Genomic DNA, 12,510 nt, shown 5'->3' with positions numbered 1-12,510 from the left:
TGCGGCGGCAGTGAAGAAGGCCAATTCTATGCTTGGGATCATTAGGAAGGGTATTGAGAACAAAACCGCTAGTATTATAATGCCGTTGTACAAATCGATGGTAAGGCCACACCTGGAGTATTGTGTCCAGTTCTGGTCGCCGCATCTCAAAAAAGACATAGTGGAAATGGAAAAGGTGCAAAAGAGAGCGACTAAGATGATTACGGGGCTGGGGCACCTTCCTTATGAGGAAAGGCTACGGCGTTTGGGCCTCTTCAGTCTAGAAAAGAGACGCCTGAGGGGGGACATGATTGAGACATACAAAATTATGCAGGGGATGGACAGAGTGGATAGGGAGATGCTCTTTACACTCCCACATAATACCAGAACCAGGGGACATCCACTAAAATTGAGTGTTGGGCGGGTTAGGACAGACAAAAGAAAATATTTCTTTACTCAGCGTGTGGTCAGTCTGTGGAACTCCTTGCCACAGGATGTGGTGCTGGCATCTAGCCTAGATGCCTTTAAAAGGGGATTGGACGAGTTTCTGGAGGAAAAATCCATTATGGGGTACAAGCCATGATGTGTATGCGCAACCTCCTGATTTTAGAAATGGGTTATGTCAGAATGCCAGATGCAAGGGAGGGCACCAGGATGAGGTCTCTTGTTATCTGGTGTGCTCCCTGGGGCATTTGGTGGGCCGCTGTGAGATACAGGAAGCTGGACTAGATGGGCCTATGGCCTGATCCAGTGGGGCTGTTCTTATGTTCTTATGTTCTTACAAGTCTGTCTCACGTTCTCCTCTCCACAATGTAACATTCATGTGATGTCAGCCACAGTCAATACAAACCGTGGTTCTCTTGCAAACCAGTGGCCAAAGCCAGGATGTAATCAGCATTGGCAAACCACCGTTATTATGAAGGAACCTGGATTTATAAACCAGGACTTATACTGGGATACTTGTAATCCATAGTCATGGCCAGTGCTGGAAGGGAAGGGATTGGTGATGATGATGAAGGGAACTCATGTTCATAAGGCTGTCTCTGAAATCAAGCTAGAAATTTACCCAAGGGGGGGAAACCTTTCTGTTCAAAATGGAGGGAGGGGGTACATTGTGTACCAGGATGGCCAAAGGGCTTCTGAGAAGAAATATCTCAGATACCGTCATCGTGAAGAACTACAACACTGCTGGTGGTGGTAACAGTCTCATTTTACTTGCTCTCATCAAACTGCCAAAATGTTCCTCTACTTTCACCACCAGCACCATTCTGCAGCTGGTGCAGAAGAGAGTGACTAAAATGATTACTGGGCTGGGGCACTTCTTGTAAGAGGAAAGGCTACAGCGTTGGGGACTCTTCAGTCTAGAAAAAAGGTGCCTGAGGGGGAACATGACTGAGAAGCACAAAATTATGCGGGGGATGGATAGAGGGATGTTCTTTTCCCTCTCACACAAGACCAGAACCAGGGGACATCCACTAAAATTGAATGGCAGGAGAGAGAACAAACAAAAGAAAATATTTCTTTAGCCATTGTGCAATTAACCTGTGGAACTCCTTGCCACATGATGTGGTTATGGCATCTGGTCTATATGACTATAAAAGGGGATTGGACAGATTGATGGAGGAAAAATCCATCACCGGTTACAAGCCATGGTAGATATGTGCAACCTCCTGATTTTAGAAGTAGATTACCTTAGAATGTCAGGTACAAGGGAGTGGCACCAGGACACAGGGATCTTGTGGTCTTGTGGGCTCCCTGAGGCATCTGGTGGGCCACTGTGAGATGCAGAGCTCAGTCCTAACCAACTTTCTAGCACTGGCAAAGCTGTGCCTGTGGGGCATGTGTCGCATCCTGCAGTTGGGAGGTGGTAATGGAGGCCACCTCAAGGTAAGGCAATGTTTGTTCCCTTATCTCGGAGTTGCGTTGCCCTTATGTTAGTGCTGGAAATAGGGTTAGGATTGCGGCCGCAGGCAGCTGGACTAGATGGGCCCTTGGCCTGATCCAGTAGGACTCTTCTTATGTTTTTATGCCTCAGTCCTCGCTGGTTCCCTATGAGCAAACAATGTCTGGCAGGACACAAGTGTTATGTGTGCTCCAGACCATACACACAGACTCAGTGAGAATCCTCACAGCCACTTCCAACAACAGAATCAGATTCGGTGGGGTTTCTCTGGGGATTAATTTACCTCATGCATGTGATCGCATCTCCTTATAAGGAAGGAAAGCCAGGGCAGCCTAAATTCAACCCAAACGAAGTGGCTACCCATTCATCACGTTCTCAATGGAACGGGGGCAGCAGGAGCAAGTCCCTCATTCAGTTAAACATTAAAAGAAGTTCATCAGTTCCAACTTTGGCCATAAATTAGATGCCACGCCAGCTCGGAGGCCAAAATCAATCACATTCCAGTGCCTGCTCTCCTAACAAGGCTAAGAGTCTTTTAATTTCATTTAACTATGCAGGGCTTACCAAGGGGAAAAGGCTCCTACCAAGAGAAGAAAATTGTTCTCATTTGAATGGTACCAGAACCAAAATTATGAAACGAAAAGATAGACATTTCTGGAAAACATTGTTAGGCCAAAGGCAGGATTTTGCTGCGACACCCACACAATCGACACTTCTGAGTAAGGCTAAAACCAGTTTTAGGGCATGGATGCTTCTGCCACAATTAATGTGCTCATCTTTATAGTACCACAAGACCCTCTATTAATCCTTCAATTTGTAAGATCACTTTCCCAAGAGATCAAAGTGGTTTATAGGGGAGAGAGAGAGGGAGAGAGAGAGAAACATAAATAATGCAAAGTTTATTACAGCAGTTTTCAAGTGGTGTATAGCAGCACTTTGTTGTGCTGTGAAAGGTCTGCAGGTGGAGTTTGCAGCACAGAGGTTGAAAATTGCTGAAAAACTGTTCTGGGTTCTGGCAACAACAGGTCCCAAGCTCAAGACTTTGGGGGAATCATTTCTGTTCCAACCTTCAAGCAAAAATTTCTCAGGGTGGCCTAGACTGATCAATAAATCAACGCGCAGATCACCACCAAACCAGGAGTATGAAGCACAATGACAGTTGATGGTAGCTAGCAAGACTTGCACACTGAAAGGCCTCGGTACAAAAAGGGTTTTCAGCTGGTGCCAAATGAACACAGACGCTGTGCCAGGTGTTCAGCCTTAGGGAGGGCATTCCACAGGTGGGTGCCACCACAGAGAAGGTTCTCCAGGAAGCTTGCACCTGCTACATCTCAGGTTGGGTGGAAACCTGGAGCAGAGCCCCGAAGACGGACCACAAGGTCCAAGCAGTTTGATACAAGATGTCAAAGACGGAGATTCCCTGTATTCATAGAATTTTTTTTAAGCCATCCTGATCTTTAGGAAGAGAAGAAAATAGAAACTGAAAAGGGAACATTTTCTGCTCTGCAGAGCAACAGTTTCAAGGGGGGATTCTCAGACTCCAAGCCTTGAATCCTGGAAGATTGCAGAGTTTTTGCACACCTCAAGAGCCCCAATTTAAGTTTACCGTAAGTATAGAAAGTACATGAGATTTCTAGAATAGATGGAAGATGAATTCCCAGCATACGGATGGGGAAGAGCACGAGACAACTTGTGATGTTTATTTAATAACAGCAGCCTCCGCTCATGAAACGCAGGCAAAGGCAAACAGGCTCTCCGCTCACAGGAGAGGGGCTTGCAAACATGAAACATTCAGGCATCCAGCAGTATGGCTCTTTGTTTTCTCGCAGCCCCTCAGACAGCTTCTGGTGAAAGCAACAGCAGGCACAGTGGTCTGCCAGGGATGGAAACTCGAGTCAGGCGACTTGAGTCCGAGTCATGAAAATCAGCATTTTTCACTGACTCGTGGAGTCATCTGCACTGATGACTCGGGCATTGACTCGAGTCTGAGGCCACTTGACTCGGCACCGATTCCCACGCATGCACAGTGGAGTCTGTCTGTGTCTGGGTTTGCGTGCTTACTTTTTTGTGGCCTGAAAGACCTTGTGGAGCCATCATTCAGATCGGGCAAGCACCAGGGAGTTCCAGCCAAGAGGCAGGGAAGGGTTAATGTTTTGCTTTTGCCCTTTTGCTTTTGACTCTCCTGCCTATCTCTGAAGGAACTGATGGTGAGCAGTCAGGTTTGTTTCTGTGGATGAGGGAGGGCAGGAGGAGGAGCCGAAGGGGGTTCTTGCCTTGGAATTGACTGGAAAAGCCCAGGGAGGGGGAGGAGAGAGGGAAGCAAGGAGGAGGCAGTTTGTAGCCATCACGCTTTCCAGTGCATGGCTCCTCGTGGTTCTGTTGTTACTTGGGTAAAGGAAGCCTCACTGAATGACTGGTGCAAATGGGACTGCATCTGAGCAGAGCTGCAAAGAAGTGGGTCATCCTGGTAAGCCTCTTGCTGCTTCTGTCCTGCTCTCACGCAGTCTGTCCCCCCTTCCCACCTTGTTTACAGATGGGATGGTGTCACCTGGGCCCAGCCCATGTGGCCAGGAGCTCCCCAGAAGCAGGGATCTCCTCTGGGGTAGAGGCCTCCTCGGGAGTAAGCCCCAAGTACTCTCAGGACTGGGGCCCATTACAGAGGACCTACCGGAATAAGGACCAGCTGGGAACACCAGGCAGGCACGTGGTTAGGAGGGGTGGGGCTGTCCCAACCAGGGAAAGGCCTCATAAGGAGCCTGGAGAGGGAAGAGGGAGGTAGCTCCTCTCCAGAGGGAGAGTCTCATCCCTGCCTAAGGGAAAAGAGAGGCCTCCAGAGGGAGGGGGTGGACGTTCGCCCTGGAGAGAGGAGGCTGGGGGAGAGCATTCCCTGACCCAGGACCTGCCTGGACACAAAAGGTGACCCCTAGGGAGATGGGGTCATTGAGACAGGGGCCTGGAGCCAACTGGGCCAGCTGGCTGAGGAGCTAGCATGGAGACATCAGGGGCCCTCCTAAGGCCAGACAACCTGACCCTGACCAGCAGGGTTGCATCCTTCAAGAGCCCTGACCCCTGGCCAAGGGAGGCGGGGCGGAAAGCTGGTGCTGATAACGCCCAGGAACGGGTAGGGTCGGATCCAGAGCCCACCAGATGACGGCAACACGAGTCAGCATGATGTATGGTGGTCTGTGATGTAACAGTTCATATGAATGTAAAACGGCTGACGCTATTAAACCGCCTGTGTCGAGCAATTATACCCGCCTCCCGTCCATTAATCCGCTGCCGACCATCGTTCATTGACCGGGTAAGCCCCTCGCGCTCGCTTGCAACCCCAGGGAAGGGGCCTCCTCCCGCTATGGACATTACAGATGGGGACAGCAGGAGGGTTTTAAAAGAACTCCAACACATACAGACCCTGGTAGCAGACTCATTTTTTTTCCCCACGGCAAACCTTTTAAAGGACACAACTTAAGCCTTTTGGAGTTGCAAAAATGCTTCGGGGGATCCAGAAAGTGCTCCCCATTATGACTTGATTTTGAGTGGAGTTGCAGGGTGACAGAGACTCATGACTCGAGTCAAGCCACGCCTGACTTGCCCATTCCTGGGGTTAGCAGAGGAAAAGGCCAAAGGATTTTAAATGCATTTGCTGCCCATCTCAGCTGAAGGCCCGTGAAGCAAAAGTTCTCAGTCATCAATCCTTCTTTCAAATCCACATCCATGAGGCTGTGGAGACTCGCTTCAGATTCCAAGGAACTGTTATGGCCTAGAGTGCCTATACCCTCACCTTGAAATGCAGGGTCTATTGGTAGACTACTGGGTGATTTGCAGTTGATCCGCCAATTGTTTGTTATAGATTTGTTCTGGTACATGCAAGGCCATCTTGGTATGTTGCTCATTGGGTGTATATGAGACGCCCTGCGGACTTAAGACATCCTACTGGGGTCAAGATATGCCCAGAAGTGCAACACTTTGCCCCAAATCCCTTGGTAGTGATACATAAGAACATAAGAACAGCCCCACTGGATCAGGCCATAGGCCCATCTAGTCCAGCTTCCTGTATCTCACAGCGGCCCACCAAATGCCCCAGGGAGCACACCAGATAACAAGAGACCTGCAAGGCTTCCTGGGAATTGTAGTTAAGAACATAAGAACAGCCCCACTGGATCAGGCCATAGGCCCATCTAGTCCAGCTTCCTGTATCTCACAGCGGCCCACCAAATGCCCCAGGGAGCACACCAGACAACAAGAGGCCTCATCCTGGTGCCCTCTCTTGCATCTGGCATTCTGACATAACCCATTTCTAAAATCAGGAGGTTGCGCATACACATCATGGCTTGTACCCCATAATGGATTTTTCCTCCAGAAACTTGTCCAATCCCCTTTTAAAGGCGTCTAGGCTAGACGCCAGCACCACATCCTGTGGCAAGGAGTTCCACAGACCGACCACACGCTGAGTAAAGAAATATTTTCTTTTGTCTGTCCTAACCCAACAGACCGCCCAACACTCAATTTTACCATCACTGGGCACCAAGGAAGATGGGAAAGGGACAAGGACCTGGCCAGCCTTTCTATCAGGTGGGACTGGGGCTTTGAGAAGCCAGGAGGAGGAAACGGGTGGAGGGGCAAGTTGGAGATGGGGCAAAGGAAAGAGGATTGGGGGGCAAAAGGAGCAAGGACAAGTGGGGAAAGGCAAGGACATGAAAGGTATGCAGATACAAACAGAGGCGGTTCCAAGGGGCGGGAGAGAAGGACCAAAGGAGACATTGCTGAGAAGATACCAGAGGCAGGAAGGCAGAGACAAAGGCTGGGGAAGAAAGAAGAAAGGACCGAGAGAGACGAGGAAGGGGATAGGGGTTGGCTGAGAGACGCTCTTCATGCCAGGCTATAGATGGTCCTCAGAAAGAGGTTACAGGGCAATCACACATACACACATGCACAAACACATCCCTGGAAGGTTTCCCCCAAGTTCAGATCCCTCTTGCAGATGTCCTTGTATCGCAGCTGTGGTCTACCTGTAGGGCGCTTTCCTTGCACGAGTTCTCCACAGAGGAGATCCTTTGGGATCCGGCCATCATCCATTCTCACGACATGACCAAGCCAACGCAGGCGTCTCTGTTTCAGCAGTGCATACATGCTAGGGATTCCAGCACGTTCCAGGACTGTGTTGTTTGGAACTTTGTCCTGCCAGGTGATGCCGAGGATGCGTCGGAGGCAGCGCACGTGGAAAGCGCTCAGTTTCCTCTCCTGTTGTGAGCGAAGAGTCCATGACTCGCTGCAGTACAGAAGTGTACTCAGGACGCAAGCTCTGTAGACCTGGATCTTGGTATGTTCCGTCAGCTTCTTGTTGGACCAGACTCTCTTTGTGAGTCTGGAAAACGTGGTAGCTGCTTTACCGATGCGCTTGTTTAGCTCGGTATCGAGAGAATGAGTGTCGGAGATCGTTGAGCCAAGGTACACAAAGTCATGGACAACCTCCAGTTCATGCTCAGAGATTGTAATGCAGGGAGGTGAGTCCACATCCTGAACCATGACCTGTGTTTTCTTCAGGCTGATTGTCAGTCCAAAATCTTGGCAGGCCTTGCTAAAACGATCCATGAGCTGCTGGAGATCAAAGGATTACACTTTGATGTAATCCTTACAATAACCCAGTAAGGTGGGTTAGTATTACCCCCATCTTGCAGTTGTGGGTGCTGAGGCCTTGAGGGATTGGCTTGCCTAAGGCCATCTTCCAAGTCCCTGTCAGAGGTACAATTTTGGGGGGGGGGCGGGGGAGTTGCAATCTACAGCTCAGTCTCTTACCCTATATGAGCATGCAGAAGGAAGGTCTGGGGTAGTGGTTCCCGAACCCTGAGCTGTGGCTCCCCGTGGTGCTGTGGAAACCAACCAGGGGAGCCATGGAATCCTCATGGAAATGTCTAGGCTTGTACCCCCCAATGGGGAGCTGTGGCCAATGGCCCGGTAGGTCAAGGAAGCCACCAGTCAAAGAAGTTTGGGAACCTGGTTTGGCCTAGGGCTATGCACAGAGCCAGACTGATTCAACAACCACTACTGAATTTTGTGAACCAAACTGAGTGAGAAGCAGTACAGGACACAGCTTAAGTGGGGATGGGGCTGAGCCTCATGCCAAATAGTGGAGGCTCTTGATGAGCAAGTTTGATCTCCAACCCACTGGTGACCCTGATTCCTCCTGAATCCTCCAGCTGCTCCGTTCTACAGAGGAAAATCAAACGGTGCACTTCAGTGCTGGGGAAGGGACAACAATTGCTCCTTGCCCCTGACACTGCATTTGGCCTTGACCCCCTCCCCAGGACCCCAGAGACTGGGGATTCAGTGTCTCCATGTGCACCTGTATTGCATAGGCCCTTTCTAGTGTACAGCTTAGCAAAAGGTCAGGTTGAAACCTGTCTTGGGCCGACGTCACCTACTTGCAAACATGACCTGCAGGCATGTTTAGATGTGAAAAAGGAATCCGCTGCTCCCCAGCGCACTGGCGGCCCTTTCCCAGTGCCGCTCTTGCCTGTGCACAGCAGCCTCTGAAGTGCTTGCGTGGCAGGAGCTTCTGGGAACAGCAGGTGGGCTGGCTGCTTGCCAGGGCAGATTCCAGAGAGCTGAGTGCCAAACAGGAAATGCTGAACAGAGGGGATCCTTGATTACACACTTATTTGGTTGAGGTCAACTCCCTATCAAGCCAGGAAATTAATGAATACAGTAAATGCTGCCTCCAAGCCTTTTGTTTTTGAACACCCACCATGCTTAGGTGTTGATTCAAAGTCTCCACGAACAAAGATAAATTTTCCTGCTTGATTTTCTGCCTCTGAGGTTTAGGTGACCAAAAAAATCAAAAAAATCTGCAGGCATCTCTAGGACATTCTCAGTGAACCTTGTTGGAATGGGCTTGTTTATTATTAATCAGAACATTTGCATACCACTTTTCAACAGGAGTAGCTCACAAAGCAATTTATATAGTAAAAATCAATCAATCAACCAAGGGCTCACAATAAAAAAAAAAATACAGAAGAGACACCTACAACAGCCACTGGAAAAGACCCCATGCTGGAGTGAAGAGGGACAGCTGTTTACACAAACGAAGGCTGGTTTCAAGAAGGATATTGTATGTCAAGAGCTATACAATTTGATCTAATCCAGGACTTGCAGCAGAAGGATATGAACATACAGGGTAACTTTCCCTCTGACCAAAATAAGATGATTGTATCAGCTGAAGAACTTCCCCCAAAGCTTATTTGTCCAAACCAGGCACATAAAACAGATCCATGAGAATTACCTGAAGACACTTTTAAGAGGACACTTTCATCAAGGAGCTGCCACATGAAGACAAGGATGTAATCATTGTTTTCCATGGGAAGCTTCATTTTAGTTGTGAGATGAGGCTCAGGTGAGGGCACATCTTCCACAAGAACCTGTGCCATAAAGAGGCCATCGCCCTGGACTGCATCCATTCCTTAATACTGCTCACGTCCAGCTTTTACGATAAGCGGTTGGATTCGTGGACAGAGGGATATTTCATTGTGGCTAGAGCCTTCAAGGCAATATTTCAACAAGACCAGGATACAACGAGAAGGCACAGGGCATCCCTGGGATATGCCAACAATGGTTGGTAGTTAAACCATTAACAGATGTTAGAAGGTAGGTATAATCCTTCTGTGTGGAGGATAATCCTTACTCTTCCAAAAGGTGGAGGTTCTGTTCTAGAATTGAGTTTATATTTCTAAAACCAGCTTTTTGAAACAGTGTTCCAATGATGCATGCAGACCATGCCTCAACTACAGGAAAATTACAGCTGACCCGTCAGAGATGTCCTTCTTTCAGGTAACTTCGATAATTTTAAAATCAGATATATGTGTCCTAACATGCATGTGCACATGCTAGAATGGTGTCTATAGTGCTAGAACAGGGTGCTGAGTGGGCTTAGGTACCTTCTTGTTCACTCACTGGTCTGCCTCTTTCCTGTTGCATCCAGGACAATTTTTAATTCAGATAAATCAGTATCATTTCTTTATGGAGCAAGTACTCTTCCAAGCCCTGGCATGGAAGGAAATGGCCAGACTGGTATAGCCCCACAACTTTTCATAGCCTGCAACAAAGGTGCTTCCGTGCCCTCACTTTTGGAATGCCTCTCCTTGCTCAGCCTGGCATTTTAAACCTCAGACGGCGGCTTTTACGCAGGGCAAGAACAATTCCATCAGGGGAGAGAAAGCCTGTTGCTTTCAATGACAAGAAGAGGCCTGAAGAGAAACTGTACCAACCCAGATGAAAGCACACCCCAGCCTAGCAAACATGCACATATGTCAAACCTCACAGGGCTGAACCTACTGCCGTCGGCTCGGAAAGGACATGCTTGTTCCAGGCTCAATGCTGGAGTTAATTCTGCAGAGTCACAGGGAGACACTTTATGAACCATTCATGTTCCAAATAGTCATTGCACTTAACGAAATCATGCTCCCCAACTATGCTAATGTCATAAGCTCAAGCCAACATTTCCACCTTCATTTTTAACTCAATATGTGGCTCTTGGGCCAGTCCCACTCGTTTTCAGGGATGTGCTCTGAGTCGCAAGTCTTGATCCCTGACTCGAGTTGACTTGCAAGTCATAACATGCAGCTATTGGGACTCATCCCGAGTCACTGTAGAGTCGTTTTTTACTTGAGTCCGAGTCATAAAGAGAAATGAGTTGCGGCATGAGTCAGGCACAGCCAAAATAAATAGGTAAACACACACACACACAGATGCAAGCAAGTTGGGACTAAAGTCTATTCAAGTCATGATCCTTTTTCTAGTCACTGGCCATGAGTCAGGTCCATCCGTGACTCGAGTTAATACGAGTCATGAAAACGTGTGTTTCACGAGTTGAGGCTTTATGAGACGAGTTCCCATCCCTGCTCATTTCCTCTTTCCTTTACATACTTTGCCTCCCTTTCCTTGCTGCAGATTTTGGTCACTGCCTCCTGCCTTTTAGTGTCCTTGTTTTCAGGTATGGAGGATTGCTTCTGCTGCATACAGCATCATTGTTTTATGTGCTGGAAACTGCAGTAAACATAGATTGCCGTCTCCCTGCTTGTGCTGAATCCACACTCTGCCCCTATAGTGTGTGTCACAATTCCATTCTCTGGGATACATTTTGTTTTTGCTCCAGAAGCTCATTAAGTCCAACCGCTGCACAAACATCTTCGCTTTCTGTGGATATGGGATTTTCAACAGCTTTGTCAATGGGTATCTCTTCTTCCTTCTGCTTTTTTTTTAATGTTATTTATGTAGGCTGGACATATACAGATGAACCAAGACTTAGCGCTGGGTAACAAGGATGCAACCCAAGCCATAGCAACATCAGCATGCCTGCTCCTCAGTCTTAGCTCCATGCCCCCACAGGTGTAAGTATAAATAGCAATTGATGAAGAGGACTGGAGCCCTGGGGAGCTGATGATGAAATGAACAGCTCCATCTTTCAGGCACTGTGATATGCTTCCCGGTGTTTTGGCTACCCTTCTGCAAGTCTGTGGTTATGATCAAAAACCAGCTTGAAAGTATCAGGAACAGCCGTGAGTTTGTGAGCTCCCTCCTTCCCCTTACACACGTGGCTTAATGAAATACTTTCTGGTGGGTCAAAAATCACAGACTTTGCTGCAACATCTGACCAGCAAGGGAGCACTGGAGCAAACCTGCCCATTGAGGCTCCAATCCATTGTCAGTTCTGGTCTGGAAGGGCTGCTCAGGCCACCAGTCAGTCTTTGTAACAGACTCCATCATATGACCAAACCAGGAAGTATTTCACAGAATTGAATGTGAAAGAGACGGCAGGAGCATGCAAGCACATGGCCTCAATTCTCCAAAGCAGGTTTGGAAAATGCACTCAAATTCAGCCACTTGGACATCCTGTCCACCCATGTTTGCAGCATGGACAGAAGAGATGCCATCAGAAAGGAGGGGAGGCAACAAGCCATGTTTTGAGAGACTCTTTGCAATAGCAACTTCACTGAGAACTCTCTCATTTTTGGTTCAATACTATTTTCACCTAAATGATCTCTGGCCCCTCCACAAAGTGTCCCAACTCTCACCACCATTCTTCCACTCTGATATTAAATACTGGAGCTCCCCAAGGCTGTGTGCTGAGCCCCTTCCTCTATTCCCTGTATACACGTGATTGTACCCCATCACATAACACCAATGAAATTATAAAATTTGCAGACGATACTACAGTGGTGGGGCTTGTTAGCGGGAATGATGAGTCTGCTTATAGGAAGGAGGTACAGGAGTTGTTATTGTGCTGCAAAGAAAATAATCTCTCACTTAACATCAAAAAAACTAAAGAACTTATAATTGATTCTGGAAAAAGAGGGATATACACACACCATTATACATAAATGGTGAGGAGGTGGAGAAGGTTGCTCGTTTCAAACTCCTAGGTATTTACATCACAGAAGACCTCTCATGGACTATTAACACCAGCATGTTGATTAAAAAGGCACAGAAGCGGTTATATTTTCTGAGGAAGCTTGGGAGGTTAAACTTGTCACAGCAGCTGCTTGTGTCTTACTATCATTGCACCATCGAGAGTGTCCTAACCTATGATATCTTGGTGTGGTACGGAAATTGCTCTGCAGGGGACAATAAAGCTC

At 48.1% G+C, this 12,510-nt stretch overlaps 1 protein-coding gene and 1 pseudogene across 1 annotated transcript in view; both read right to left on the bottom strand.

Moving 5' to 3' along the window:
* Positions 1 to 12,510, bottom strand: part of LOC136662359 (tetraspanin-15-like) — a 123,520-nt gene that overhangs the window by 73,154 nt on the left and 37,856 nt on the right. The gene's annotated exons all lie outside the window — the stretch shown is intronic.
* On the bottom strand, positions 10,778 to 11,214 carry LOC136662360 (signal recognition particle 19 kDa protein pseudogene; annotated as a pseudogene).

This window comes from Tiliqua scincoides, chromosome 11 (genome assembly GCF_035046505.1).
Source record: "Tiliqua scincoides isolate rTilSci1 chromosome 11, rTilSci1.hap2, whole genome shotgun sequence".
Classification (NCBI taxonomy): domain Eukaryota; kingdom Metazoa; phylum Chordata; class Lepidosauria; order Squamata; family Scincidae; genus Tiliqua; species Tiliqua scincoides.
The sequence above is the reverse complement of the archived record's forward strand: the minus strand, read 5'-3'. Positions and strand labels throughout refer to the sequence as shown.